This window comes from Hypomesus transpacificus, unplaced genomic scaffold, assembly GCF_021917145.1.
Source record: "Hypomesus transpacificus isolate Combined female unplaced genomic scaffold, fHypTra1 scaffold_129, whole genome shotgun sequence".
NCBI classification, from domain to species: Eukaryota; Metazoa; Chordata; class Actinopteri; order Osmeriformes; family Osmeridae; genus Hypomesus; species Hypomesus transpacificus.
In genome coordinates, this window is record NW_025813705.1 from 256,135 (window position 1) to 269,622 (window position 13,488).

A 13,488-nucleotide genomic window follows, 5' to 3' on the forward strand; every position below is an offset into this window, starting at 1 on the left:
CTCACTCCATCTCTCCATCAACGCGTCTTATTTGGCAGGCCTCTGTTCCATAGTAATTTCATATTTGGAGTTTGGAAGCTCATCCCTGCTCAGATTGCTGGATGGATGCTGGGCTGCATAGAGGACACGGTGGGGTATCAAAACGAAACAGCAGTGGTGCTCTGGAGCTGAAAAACGGCGACACAATAATCAGGTGTCGACACAGGATATCAGACAAGAACAATCATAACTGCGGGTCTTTCAGTGTGGATCATAAGCGAATAGTTGAGCTTGTTGTGCCTCCTGAATAATGTTCCAGTGTTCTATCTCACGGCACATCAAGTAACAGTTGGGACCTCCAGACTGTTGTGTGAAGAAAAAGTAACCTGTCATAGATAAGAGAAACATCTGATGTTTCAGCAAGTTAATTTGTTTACCTTAAAATGCCTTTTTGGCACTCAACATTGAATTGGTTGAAAGAGGAAAACGAAGAAATCTTTGTCTGTAAGTGAAAGCAAACTTTGATATGCTCCCAAATCAAATTCCAACAGATGAAGCAAAAAACGTATTTGTCGTTGTATTATGCACAATTTAAATTATGCTTTGTCAGAGGGTGTTTCTAAAATCCATTACAATGTCCCTTTTCAAAGGGACTTTGAAAAAACGATACAAGTGCTCCATATTTATCGCACGCCTGACAGAAGCACACAATCTGCCTGCAGCTGATAGTGGGACCTTATAATTACTTCCTCCTTTTTCAATTAGCACGTAAAATATTGGCCTTTTATACTGAAATGTAGGACACAAACAATCTACAATCAATCACAAATAACAACAGCGTTGTGATTTTTGTTTGTTGCTAAATGACAATGATTCTAATCATTTATTTCACAGGAATCTTTGTGCATCCACACATCAGTGTTATGGGGCAGAGTTAGCTCCTCCTATTGACAGGGGTCAGGTGGAGGTAATCGGCTGCAGTGCATTGTGGTACTAACCATTCTGCATGATTTGAAACAAATATGGCCGCCTGGGTCATCCATCATCTCTCTAGTGAGGTCCATCCATCATCGTAGAGCTGCCCTGACATCCACTCGGCTCCTGTTCCTCTTGGCTGGCCTGTGATTGGTCGACGTCAGGGAGCTGAGGCGCCTGAGCGAGGGCCGCTTTCACGCTCGTGGAGCAGCGAAACGCCCATACTGTACAAGTTGACAGAAACGCATTGATTTAGAAATGTTCTGAGATGGGATTCATCAACCTTGGGGCGAGGGAAAGGGGGGCGGGCTAAGGAGAATTGGGTTCTTGGGAGTTTTGTGAAGGGGTAAAGTTATGTTGGGAGCATACACGTTTCAAAAGGTCTATCTACACAGTATGTTGATAGGTCTGTCTCTCGAAGGGGTCTCTAAAAAACGGTTGTTTTTGCACTGGCGTTTTCCAGTGATGAAAGCCTTATACTGTCGGTGTCATTGTTGGATTTAAATTTCAACAATAAGTCATTCTTACCATGAAAGTTTCCAGATTCATCAAGTTTTAAATCACTTTCAAACCAGAGACTTGGCTTGAAATATTTAGTATCGCACACACTTTTCACACCTTTGACTATTGCTCAAATAGTACATAGATAGATATGTACTTTGTACAGTGAAGAGTGTATCAAAAATGGTTACACAAATGGCATTTATACACAAATTACACATAGCAGTGTTTAAAAATAATCTATGCCCAATTGATTCACACGTTCAAAAGGGTGAGTACTGGAGTATAAATGGATCTGAAGGGATTTATTTAGGCATGCTTCAAAACGTTCTTTGCCAGCATTTGTTTACACGACACACACAACTACAAACCCACATATACGAAACACACACAATCCAACCTATACGGTCTACAATGCCTCAATTTAGCGTATTAGACTATGAGCCACCTCCTGTGACTGTCCACACTGTCACCCACTGTTACCTGTCATTGATCCAATCACTGCACTCCCTCAAATTCATATTCCTTTCAACATCTTAAAGGTCCGCCTTCTTTAGAGATGAAAGCAACTTTACTGCACCAGCATGGTCTGTCTTTCATATACAGATAAGAAGCATTCAGCAACTGAATGTGTCTGAACCCCTCTTGTTGAAGATATAACGACTCCCTTATTGTTCCTCCACACGAAGGCTTCAGACACATTCAAAGAGACTCTGACCGCTTTTAATGTGCTCTATATTGAGATTTTGGTCAATACAATGATCACTGTAACTCATACTATGTATATACAGTACTGTGTGGCATAATGGATAGATGGATAGAATGTTAACATGTTCATCTTATTAAGGAGTCTGACAGTAGGTGTATTAATGTATTGTTTGTTTACAGAGTGTCATATTTAATGACTAATTAAGAAGTACCTCAATTCCAGATATAACAGGATTCCACTTGTATGTGTGAAGCTGGATACCAATCAGTTAGAGAATTAAAAGCAAAACGATTATTCTTCTGGAGTGGCAACTTAATGGCAACTTAATGGCAACTTAGATTTGGGGCAAGTTCACTAATTACTTCATTTCATTTAGAAAGCTTATTTGCACACTGTGCATTAGCATAACTTACAGACAGAAACACTATTGACAAAAACCCTAACAAGGTAGATTGAGAAACCACCATAAAACCGAACTATGCCTGACAAAAGATTCTTCATTTCTGAGTTATTAGTCAGCTATGAAAAAAATGAAGAGAAAAGGTAAAGCACTTGTTTTGTCATTGTAGCTTGGTCTAAACTCAAGTTACACCTATACAGTGAATATACATGTTTCTATCCAAGGAGTTAAGCTAATTGTAAAGTATCTTACATATGAACAACATTTGGAATATTCATGATTGCTTCCACATCACCAACTGGGTTTTTTTTCTCTCACTGAAGTCATTCTGAATCCATGATGATATCCTTTGTCACCATTATTACAATCATCATTCTCATTGCCACCAACACAGCTTATTTTCCAAATTCAGGCATGAAACAATCTCATCCTTAGCTGTGCATGGAAAATTCCATTTTGGAAAACAACCATCATCAACACCATTTTCTGAGTTGCGAAATGTCAGGATCCATCCCAGATTGTTCATTTGGGACGGAGCGCAATCGACATAAGTGGAATTGATCCAGCTGAATTTGTTGGGAATGAACTTTAACACTAGTCCACATAGCCCTGGAGACAATTTAATGCAAATGCATGCTGACAGCATGTCAACCTGGTGGACAAGTGTAAACACTTTAAAGTAGGTATTGATCTTTGTGGCATCACTGGATTTAATACGTTTTGTGGTTGTCAAGAGAACAACTCCTGAATCCCACACTGAAACTCCAGAACTACTATTTGATGAATGCAGGGATTTAACTCAAATCTACATTAAGAGTAATTATTTTGATATGTATTAGCAGTTTTAGCTAGGCTTGATGTGTAGTGATTTGTGGATAAACTGAGCACTTACTGACATAGTGGGGTTGGGAAGAGACCTGGGATTTCATTTGGAGATGCTTCTTTGTCATAGACATACAGCACAGAAAAGACTACAGTAGGAAATCTTTACCGTCATCCAGTTTCTGTAGAAAACATTTGCCATTTTCTTGTTCTGGGAAAATGCTTCAAAGCCCCCCCCCGCTCCCCCCAACCCCCATCCCATTTCCTCTCTCCCTATTACTTTTCTCTCTCTCTCTCTCTCTCTCTCTCTCTCTCTCTCTCAAACATATTTCTTGCTCTCTCTTGTTCTTCCTTGCTCTCAATTCTTTAAAGGGATTTCTGCATTTTGCTGCATTACATATTCATGTGCAAATGCTGCTTGTGCAGAGTGAGATAATATAGCTCTACATTATTTATCCTTCTGCTTAATGAACAGGATTCGCTATCAAAAACCAGAGACTATTACACGTCCCAAAGTGTCAACACAATCAGGATTGTTTGAATAATTACATTATGTAATGTGATGGCCTGCCTCAAGCATTTTTTAATACTGCTGTTGGTCATCATAGTTTTTTTCTTATTACAATAGACACAGACCTTTAACATTGTGTTATACGACAACCAATCTTTATCGGACGTTCTACTGTCACTCATTTTACCTGAGGGCTGATATTCTCTAAACAAAGAAGTACAGTCAAGTTTTCATGCTTGTGGAGTCACGCAGTCTAATGATTGTACTTTGCATAGCTAATCAGAAATAATCTCCCTGGATTAGACTAAAGGTTTTTGAAGTAGTCACTGTGTAGGTGCACTGCTGGCTTAGCTAGATGATAAATGTTTACAGCACTACGTTAGAGGAAATTACCTCTTTTTGCTGGAGGCCAGATCCTTCATTCATCGTAAGAGGCTCCCCATCATTGCCCCCATTGTAAATTAGCCTGCACCTTTCGCTCAGAGGATTAGGGAAATAAATCTTGTGGACAGGCAGTTAAAATCATTATTTGGCTTCCTGTGAGACACAGGTTGTGCTAAGGAGTGACAAATTGGCACACACTGATATAAGAATTCCTATTCATTACATTTCAAGGGGAGGACCAATGTAAGGAGAGAACAAGCTTTAATCAGAAATGGGAGGAAACTCAGTCAAGAGATCAGTTTTTTGCGTATTTTTTGTCAGGTTCTTCATTGGCAGCAGTAAATTCATTGCTGGCTGTTACCCCAAAGTTTTTTACATCATGTTGTGTCTCAAAATATAGATTCTCGCAGCGATTTAACTACTTGTGTTCAGGTGAGTACCAGTTAAAATGGTTTTTAATGGTTTCTCAACACCATACATACGATCAATTGATAGAACTTGGGTTTAGGTATAATGCATGTATAGATCTGACATATCATTGCCATGGTGCTTGATATTGCTTAGGTTTGTTTATATAAACAAGTAGTAGTTAATATAAACAGAGATTTGTATATTTGCAAAGCCTCCTAAAATATTTGCATCAACTCACTGCAATACCTTATACTGATGATTTTAGTCTAATTCAGACCTTCAGTAATCACTGTTACACCATATCATCCAGTGATAATCCAGTTAATCTGTTTCATTGGGGACTGTTCCAGTGTGACTGTTTTCCTGTTATTTTAGGAGAATGATTTGGCATTGTGAAATTAACAATGGCTTAACCTCTTTACAAGATTTCTCCACATCCCCCTAAAAGAAAGCCTGAGAAAATATGAATGGGATGCACCATTGCTCTGTCCCACTAATCCATAATCTGAACCAAGATGTTTACACCAACCAGATTGCATTGTAGAAAGGTGAGTGAAGAAACATTGTAAAAGCTAAAATCCCTTTTATTCAAACCTGAACTACCCAGTTCGCTAGTTATCATTTAAAAACCATGCTCTTGTGTGAATGTCTTCAAACTGCCAACTCTCTGCTTCCAATTTCTTCCATAAGATAATATTTCTCCAGTCTATGCAAAACTTTATGAGCTAGGAAATTGCTGTTAGCAATACATTTTTAATTACCAGAAGGGGCCACTTTCCTCATCTGCAATGGAATAATGGCTGACCCAAGAAATAAAGACAATCTTTATTGCTATTACTTCATGCATTTGTAACCTCAAGTCTGAATGTTAAATATCTTATTGTACATAGTGTGACCTGCATTGAACAATACCACAGCATCAGCATCAGTAAAGAAAAACTCAATTTCCTACAGAGATGCTAAACGTGCCAGGTGTGACCAAAGTGCTGATACAACAACACCTGACACCTGGAAAACTGGATAAAATATGTTAGATGAACACTGTTTGGGAATCTGGAACAGTCAAATTCATCACAAAACTTCAATGCATGATCTGATATATTTATAGATTTGATTTATGGTGTGAGCACAACCCAAATCGGATTTCAACTACAAGTCAAAATGAATTAGAATAAAAAGGCCCAAATGCACAAACCATTTCAATCAAAGAGACCAATTACATATTTGGTATTACATCTTGTTTATAACTTGTTTCAAAACCTTTGCCCCGGGAAAAAAACTATTTTGATATAAACCTTCGAATGAATGGGAAGACTTTGTATCTTCTTTTGATCTTGACATGGGGACTCCAACATGATAAACTAATTTGAATTAAAAAGCAGAACTAACAAGAATGTTTATTTATTGAAACAGCTTCCCTTGTTTGTTTCCTGCAGTCTAATACTGTGAGGAAGGCCACCCACGAGACACTCCTTTGAACATGTTTTCATAAAAGCTGGTATTGGTGTATTTTTTTCTTTATTCAATTTTCTTCAAAGATTAGAAAAATCTATGTTTACATGAAAGCATTTCATTTGTCTTCATTTGATATTAATTATTTTTCTGTTTACTTTAGGTTTACCTCCCAGACGGAAAACAGTTTTCCTTGTTTCACAAATTAACTAGCGGCTCATGCAGTATATTGAAATAACAAAAAGAGCACAGTGTTTGAGGTCCGAGGAACCCTGAACTGTAATCAGACAGACTCTCTGTATGTCAGCTGTTGTAGCTATTTTGGGCCTCAATGATTCATCAGAGGCCGTTTGGAGGTCTGATGTGACTAGATGTGTCACACACCACTAATTGTCAGTCTGGCCTATTGGCTGCTAAGCTTTGACCAACCCCTGAGCTCTTGAAGAAACCTGGGAATAGGTGGGCACACAGCCACATCTAGATCTAGAGAACTGTGGTGTAACATAAGAAACAAATGACATGCAGCAAAGGACAATTTATCATGATTAATAAGAGTATTTAACAAACATTAAAAGACAGCCTATGAACTGTTCTCACTGCTGCCGTTTGGTAGACAATAAATGACCATCCAGAAAGGAACCAGACTCTCTGACAGTTTCTTCCCCCAGGCCATCCAGCTCAGCTCAACCACAACTTTAATCTCAGTTGACCATTGATGACATGATCACACCAACGTTTTCTATAGTCATTTTATCCTCACCCACACGCTTCACCACTTAATATCTAGACTATAACACTGTTGGTATTCTTGTATTTTTGTGTTATTTTTTGTATACTTTTTGCTATTTGCTTTTTTATTGCTTGTGTTTCGTATTTATATACAGTATACACAAACACACACACACACACACAAGAATGTGATGGTCAAACATACTGACAATGCATACACCATCTTGCATGTAACATCAACATGGTATATGGTCGAAGTTGATAACAGATAATACAATCGCCTGGTCTTTGGTATTAAGCTTATCTTCTACATATGTTCAAGATATGTATCTTGAACATCAATTACCTGCAAATCACATAATGCTATCAATTGGCTTTAAATAATTGGGATGTGTTGAGTGTTCTTTGGAATAGCACCAGAACATGATTGTGTTAGACATTCCTGCAGAATGTAGGATGTCCTTAGATCTACACAGGTGCATGTACTTCAGAAAGTGCGCGCGCGAACTGTAGGGAAGCATCATACAGTATTTCTAGACCTCGCGCCGCCCTCAGTCTCCCACACAGCCGGGGAGAGATAGGAGCAGCCCATACAAAAGCGCATCCCCCTGAAAACCCACATCATGATATTTTTGCGTAACATAATGTTAAATCTTCAACGTTAATCTTGTGATAAGAGTACGAGTCACGGGAAAGCAAAGACAATTCAACACGCTGTCTGTTCAGCGTAACCTCGCGGCAGCTAAAAGGGTTCAAAAAACAGAATCTGCTACTGCAACGAAAGCGACTGAAGTTCATCATATCTGCAATCCGCATGCTTTTACGAAGATTACAAGAGTGATTGAGGTGAGTATTGTTTCCTACCGTCATGCATACTGTAATAGGCATTCAACAAGAGAAGTTGATTTTTACTCGCTTACATCTTGAAAATGCTTGACAGCATTGAAAATACTACTGTGATGTCGGCTTGGCTTGGCCAAGCCTTGTGCAGATGAGAAAAGAATCCCGTTCCCAATGCAACTTGAATTATATTCCTTGTTTTAAAGAGGGCTTTGCAGTCCAAATGTTGGCTGAAAGCAAGCAAGCATCTGCACCAACACATCCAAAACACGCTACAACTTTACCTACAACATTTGCATTTGCACCCATTGCATTTATCGTGATGGACCACATTAGAATCGTAACACGCAGCGTTTTTATTGGAATATACTGTCCATTTGAGATATACGTTAAATGGTGTTGTATAACATAAACAAAAGTGAAATGGAGGAACTATGGGCTAGATGTAACCTCCAAGCCGCTCTAGTAGATTATCCTTTAGTCTAGAACATCCCATGTCCTGGGGTGAGAGTGACAGCTCCATGGCTCATCTAAAAAGCCCATGGCCAAACTACAGCTCATTACAGCTGAAACAGCTTTGGATTCTGTCAGCTGGAGACTGACTGTCTTATTACAGGTCACTGAGAGGGGCAACTCCCCCTATCCAACTCAACTTGTAGCAATGAGATTTAAATGGAATGCATTTATTTTCATTGATTGATTCAATCAAAACAACCATACATCATGCACACAAAAGATCTGTCATTCAGTTGTGTACATTTGACAGGGTTGCTTTGTGTTCAATTATTAAAAGACTAATATTCACATATCATTAAAGTATAATCGTCACACTATTGACTGTCATTTCAATTATAGTGACTGGTATGCAGATTTTGACCAGATCTCAAATTAAATTGATTCTCTTGAATTGTGAAGAAGCCAAAGCGTAATCCAACTTGACAATGTTTTAGTTCAAAGTTTAGTTCTAACTTTTCATGCCCCTAGTGCTGGACTTGTTACTCACTTTCAGATAATCATTTAGTTTCAATGAATTTCAAATTATAGGGTAAAAATGTATCTAATCCTATTTGATTCCAATTTCATGACATTTCTCATAATTTAGTTTGGAAAATGTATTGACATTTTGTTTGCATTTAATTGTAGATTGACCATTAGAAATTGGTCACCTTTTACCCCTGCAAGTCTTCCAGTTGAACTGATAGCCCCTGCTGTATTGTCATTACAAGAGATGGAGCATGTCTAGGTGAAATATGTGGCTGCTCCAAGATTGGCTCACAGTGATGACCTGAAGTGTTATCAGAATGTCTGTGACAGTGAATATCCACTGAACCTGTCTCTACTGTAGAAAAGGACTGAGTGGACTTTGTGCTATGTTAAGCATGATTACAGTAAATTGAACACAAGTGCCAAAATTAGCTGTGGCAATACTCTTAGCCATCAAGGCATGGATCCAGCTCTCATCTCTGGTGAATCAGAAGTGCTCTGATGGCGCAGGGTAGCCGTCAGATGCTTAGCTGGTTCAGTGAGCATCATGCTGATGTAAGGATTGAATTTCAAATTTTTATGGAAGGAAGGAGGCATCTCAAGTACCAAAGCCAGTTTAAAAGTCCCTTAGTAACATGCTTTCAGTTGAAACTTTTGAGCTTTCCTAAAACAAATGTATCCTCGTATCATAATTAGGCTATATTTGTTGTAAATGTGAGAAGGTGTCATGAACATATTACAATAAATAAAAATAGTCATTTCCTGACAGAATATAATAGCATCTCTGATAACTCTGTAATCATACATGGTAATGATTAGGGATGCATCAAAATGATCAAAAATTGACCGGTACAATATTAATATTAAATTAAGACTACAGGTTCATAGCAAAAATATATATCTGCCTATTCATACCCTTTGTACGTCCAGTTTGTAATCAGCTTTTGAATTATGCTATTGAACAGATTTAATTTAAAATTACAAAGTAATACAACATCATTTTTTAATCATTTTTGTACCATTAAGCTTTTTGGGTTTATCTGTACCTTATCCTTTCTTCAAAGAGAACAGACTTTTTCTTCTAAAGGAGGATGGTTCTCCTGCATATTAGTGCTCGATGTCCCACTTTTGGAGCAAAGATGTACTGTTGAGGATTCTCAGAGTAAGGATGGAGTCAGTTGTCAAAGTTTCATTGAGCTTTGTCTTGACGTGCATGAAGAGTACAGACAAGCAGGTGTCAATGCTACCTTAAGAATCTCTCATTGTACATCTAATTTAAAACCCAGCAAAGGTAGGTGAAGGGATGTAGCATTCAAATGTTAAGACAGAACAGATAAAAAAAAAAAACTAGTGCTCACTAATACATCAAATATTCAAAGTTCACCATCATGTGAGTGGCAATTAACTTGTTTTTTAGGGGGAAAGCACAGCATGTACATTAAGAAAAGAACACATCTGAAAACATTTCAGACAGTGGATTCCTCTGCTCATTGTACAAGCATCGTTCTTCACAATCCTCATCTGACAAAGATCACAACACATTGTACATTTTAATGGTCCCCTCCAGTGTATTATTTATTTCTGACAATACCATCAAAACAAGTAAAGACACAAACACAAACACTAAAGAGGTATCATCTGTTTATGTATTTTTACAGTGTAATTATTCCAGTTTCAGCAATAGCCGGACCCCTCATATTTGACAAAAAAGCTTTCTGGTGATAAGTGAACACTACATTAACCATTCAAAATCAAGTAAATTGAGTAGTAATTTAATGATCGGTAAATCTAAAGAAAGGCACTTTGCAAGTAACCTTGTGAGACAGCAGGATTTGCGAGATCATGACCTCGTGAGAATCCATCTTGGCAAGCTTCAAGTTATTTGTTTGTGCCTGAAACCCCAATGTTTTGGACCAATTTGGAACTATTGGTAGCTGCGGGTGTGGTGGAAGTTAGCCTATAATAAACAGTGATAGACAGATGGTTCATCCAACACCTGCCAAGTATTTTTTGAAAGTGCCTGCCTTTTCTTCACAGTTTACAATGTCGACTTCCCAGATGGGTGGGAAAAATTGTTGTGTAACAAACTTTATTTTCAAAATGTCTACATAATTCAGAGATTATTCTCAAAACACAGGGGTTCTTTTTTCTTTTTGCATAGTCGTAATACTCTTTCATAACTATAAGTATGACGAGGAAAGGAAAGTAAAGAATGGAAAGAAAGTTGTAAAGACTATGACCTTTTTATTTGGCGATGTATCATAACAATCAATGCACCGATGTATCGGTAACTATTAACATCGTCACATATTACTAACATTAATGTGATTTTTCCATAAATTGCGTAGGTATTTCTTCAGTTTTCTTTTTCTTCCTATATTGCATTTTGTGTTTGAGTACCTCTAAGTGTTTATCAGCTTGTGAAGCTGGTTTTTATTCCACAGTTTGACATCAAAACAGGTTTCATGATATCCCTTGACAGGCAATTAACTAGAGACATTTACCAGACATTCCAATAGGGAGTGATAATTAGATGTCGGTTATGTAGTAAACTGCAAATGTGATCGAATTTGAGTCAATACGAATAGGCTCTATAAAAGCATGGAGAGTTCCTTCACCTCTCCTCTAGTTCAGTTAGGTTTTTAAGTGTTACCATATAAATGACTACTCATTTACACTTTTCTGGCAGTAATGCGGTTGATGGCTAGATAGTTAACATTGACCCTATACAGTGGAGTATAAAATATTAGTTATTGGATGTTGGCAGATATGTCATGCTACACATTTATGTTTAATTTTGATCAATTCTGAAAAGAATTAAAACATATGAACACTGTAAGTGTAATTGGTCCAGTAAACGTCTTACACTTCAGTCCCAATCTCACAGGTATTAGCTTGCTAGACACGAGGTACCTGTGGTTGTAAAGCTAAATACATTACATTTATTTGGTGTTTAGTCATAATGTAAGGAACATTTTTTTGTTTGCTATACACCCCTTAAAACCAAGTAAGATCGGGAGCTCAGTTGAAACCTAGGGCTATGTCAATACTGCGCGACCGGCAGATCATCCAGAGAGTCCGATAAATGTAATATTTTCGGCTTAATTAATTGATAAAACATTTTTGACAGTCTTTTTTTGTGTTATACACTGTCCTGAACATACATATTTGCAACCATTTTCCTAAATGAAACGTTTAAAAAAATCGCTAGTTTGGTACGCTAATGTTACAGTGCTGAATTGCACAACAGTCCCGCATTTCTTTGACTAGCATGTCTACAGTTTTAAGTTAACTCCATTAGTAGCAAATATCAGTGCATAACATTACTTGCTTTGGAGATATCGATACGTGCTAGATGACGTACCTGTAACCAAGTGGCGTCCCATTTCTTAGGGATATGTAGCCCTTACCCCTCAGTTTCGAGGGCCAAGGGCTAGGGGTAAACTAAGATGTAAGGGGGAGTACTGGGATTCGGCCTGAGACTTGGACTCGAGTTGCACTTAAGTCGCACAAACAGTGACTTCAGACTTGACTTGCGACTCGACCCAAAAGACTTCAGACTTGACTCGGACTCACACTTCGAGACTCGTCAACAAGCTGTTTTCATGCAAAATCAAAATGCATTTAAATCAAAATGTATTTCGATTTTCTTTTATTGGAGCGTATACGTTGGGGAAACGTATGACGAGCTGCATTTTCCCTAGCCTGGCTGCCAGCCCAACTTAGCCCCGCCCACAAAAAACATTGGTCGGGAAGTAGGGTCTGGGGTAGCCTGGCTGCCAGCCCAACTTCTCCCCGCCCAAAAGAAAATTTTGTCGGGAAGTTGGGTCTGGAGGGTCTCGTATTGGGGACCAACTACAGAAAACCAGAATCTGGGCGAACCAATGAAATTGCCAGGGCGGGCTTTATAAGATGATGGACAGATGATCAACAGTAATGTAATCACCCACGTCACAAAACAGCGCTTAAGTTGAATTCGTTTTGAACAAACATGGCTACCGCTGGAGATCTGGAATGTTATGTCTGCTATCGAGTCTGTTTTAGAAGACATCGACAGCGCATTAATTTTGAAAGAGGAACAGAGAGACGCAATCAAGGCATTTGTCGATGGAAAATATGTTTTTGCCGTCCTTCCTACGGATTCGGTAAAAGTTTAATTTATCAGCTGGCTCTGATGGTCGCGAAGAAGATGGGACACAATGAAAACCTAGTGGCCATTGTGGTTTCTCCTTTTCTTTTGTGGAGTTGTAATCCTAAACGGAGAACTTGTTCGTATATGCATTGCCCTTTATTGTTTCGCTCAAAAAGGTTGACTGTGTGAACAAGTACTCCCCTTACCCTTAAATTAATTTTACAACACCGGCAAAAATAGTTTGTATTCATTCTTCAAGCATACTTCAAGTCTACTTGTAGTTTAGTTCTGTTGACAACAACTATGCGGTGCTTAACATACGTCTTCATACTCTGTTGCTCTGATTGGTTGTAGATCTATCCAATTGAGCAAAGAGGCATTTGTTTTCCAGGCTCGTTTGAAACACGCCCTGTAGTCAAAGCCCAACGGAGAGTTCTCAGACTCATATTCTGACTAGAATTATGAGTATGACAACGTCAGGCTAGGTCTGGGGTAGCTCGGTTGGGGAAAAACTATGGCTGTTTATCAATCCACGTTTTTTTCTGGTCTTGTGTTCTTGCGAACTCGTTTGACCTCATCTTTTATTGCCCAAGTACGGTTCCAATCCAAAGAACACAAGTCACCAAGAACGCCAAAAATCCCCGGAAATGTTCCTGATC

General features: G+C 38.5%; 1 protein-coding gene across 2 annotated transcripts in view; it reads left to right on the top strand.

Moving 5' to 3' along the window:
• The first annotated feature begins 7,406 nt into the window (after positions 1 to 7,406).
• Positions 7,407 to 13,488, top strand: part of mgat4c (mgat4 family member C) — a 62,607-nt gene continuing 56,525 nt past the window's right edge. The window contains exon 1 of one of the 2 annotated variants that reach the window (XM_047050833.1): positions 7,407 to 7,719. The gene's annotated coding sequence lies outside the window, so the exon portion shown is untranslated. The remainder of the gene's footprint in view (positions 7,720 to 13,488) is intronic. The other variant, XM_047050835.1, reaches the window with a different exon arrangement.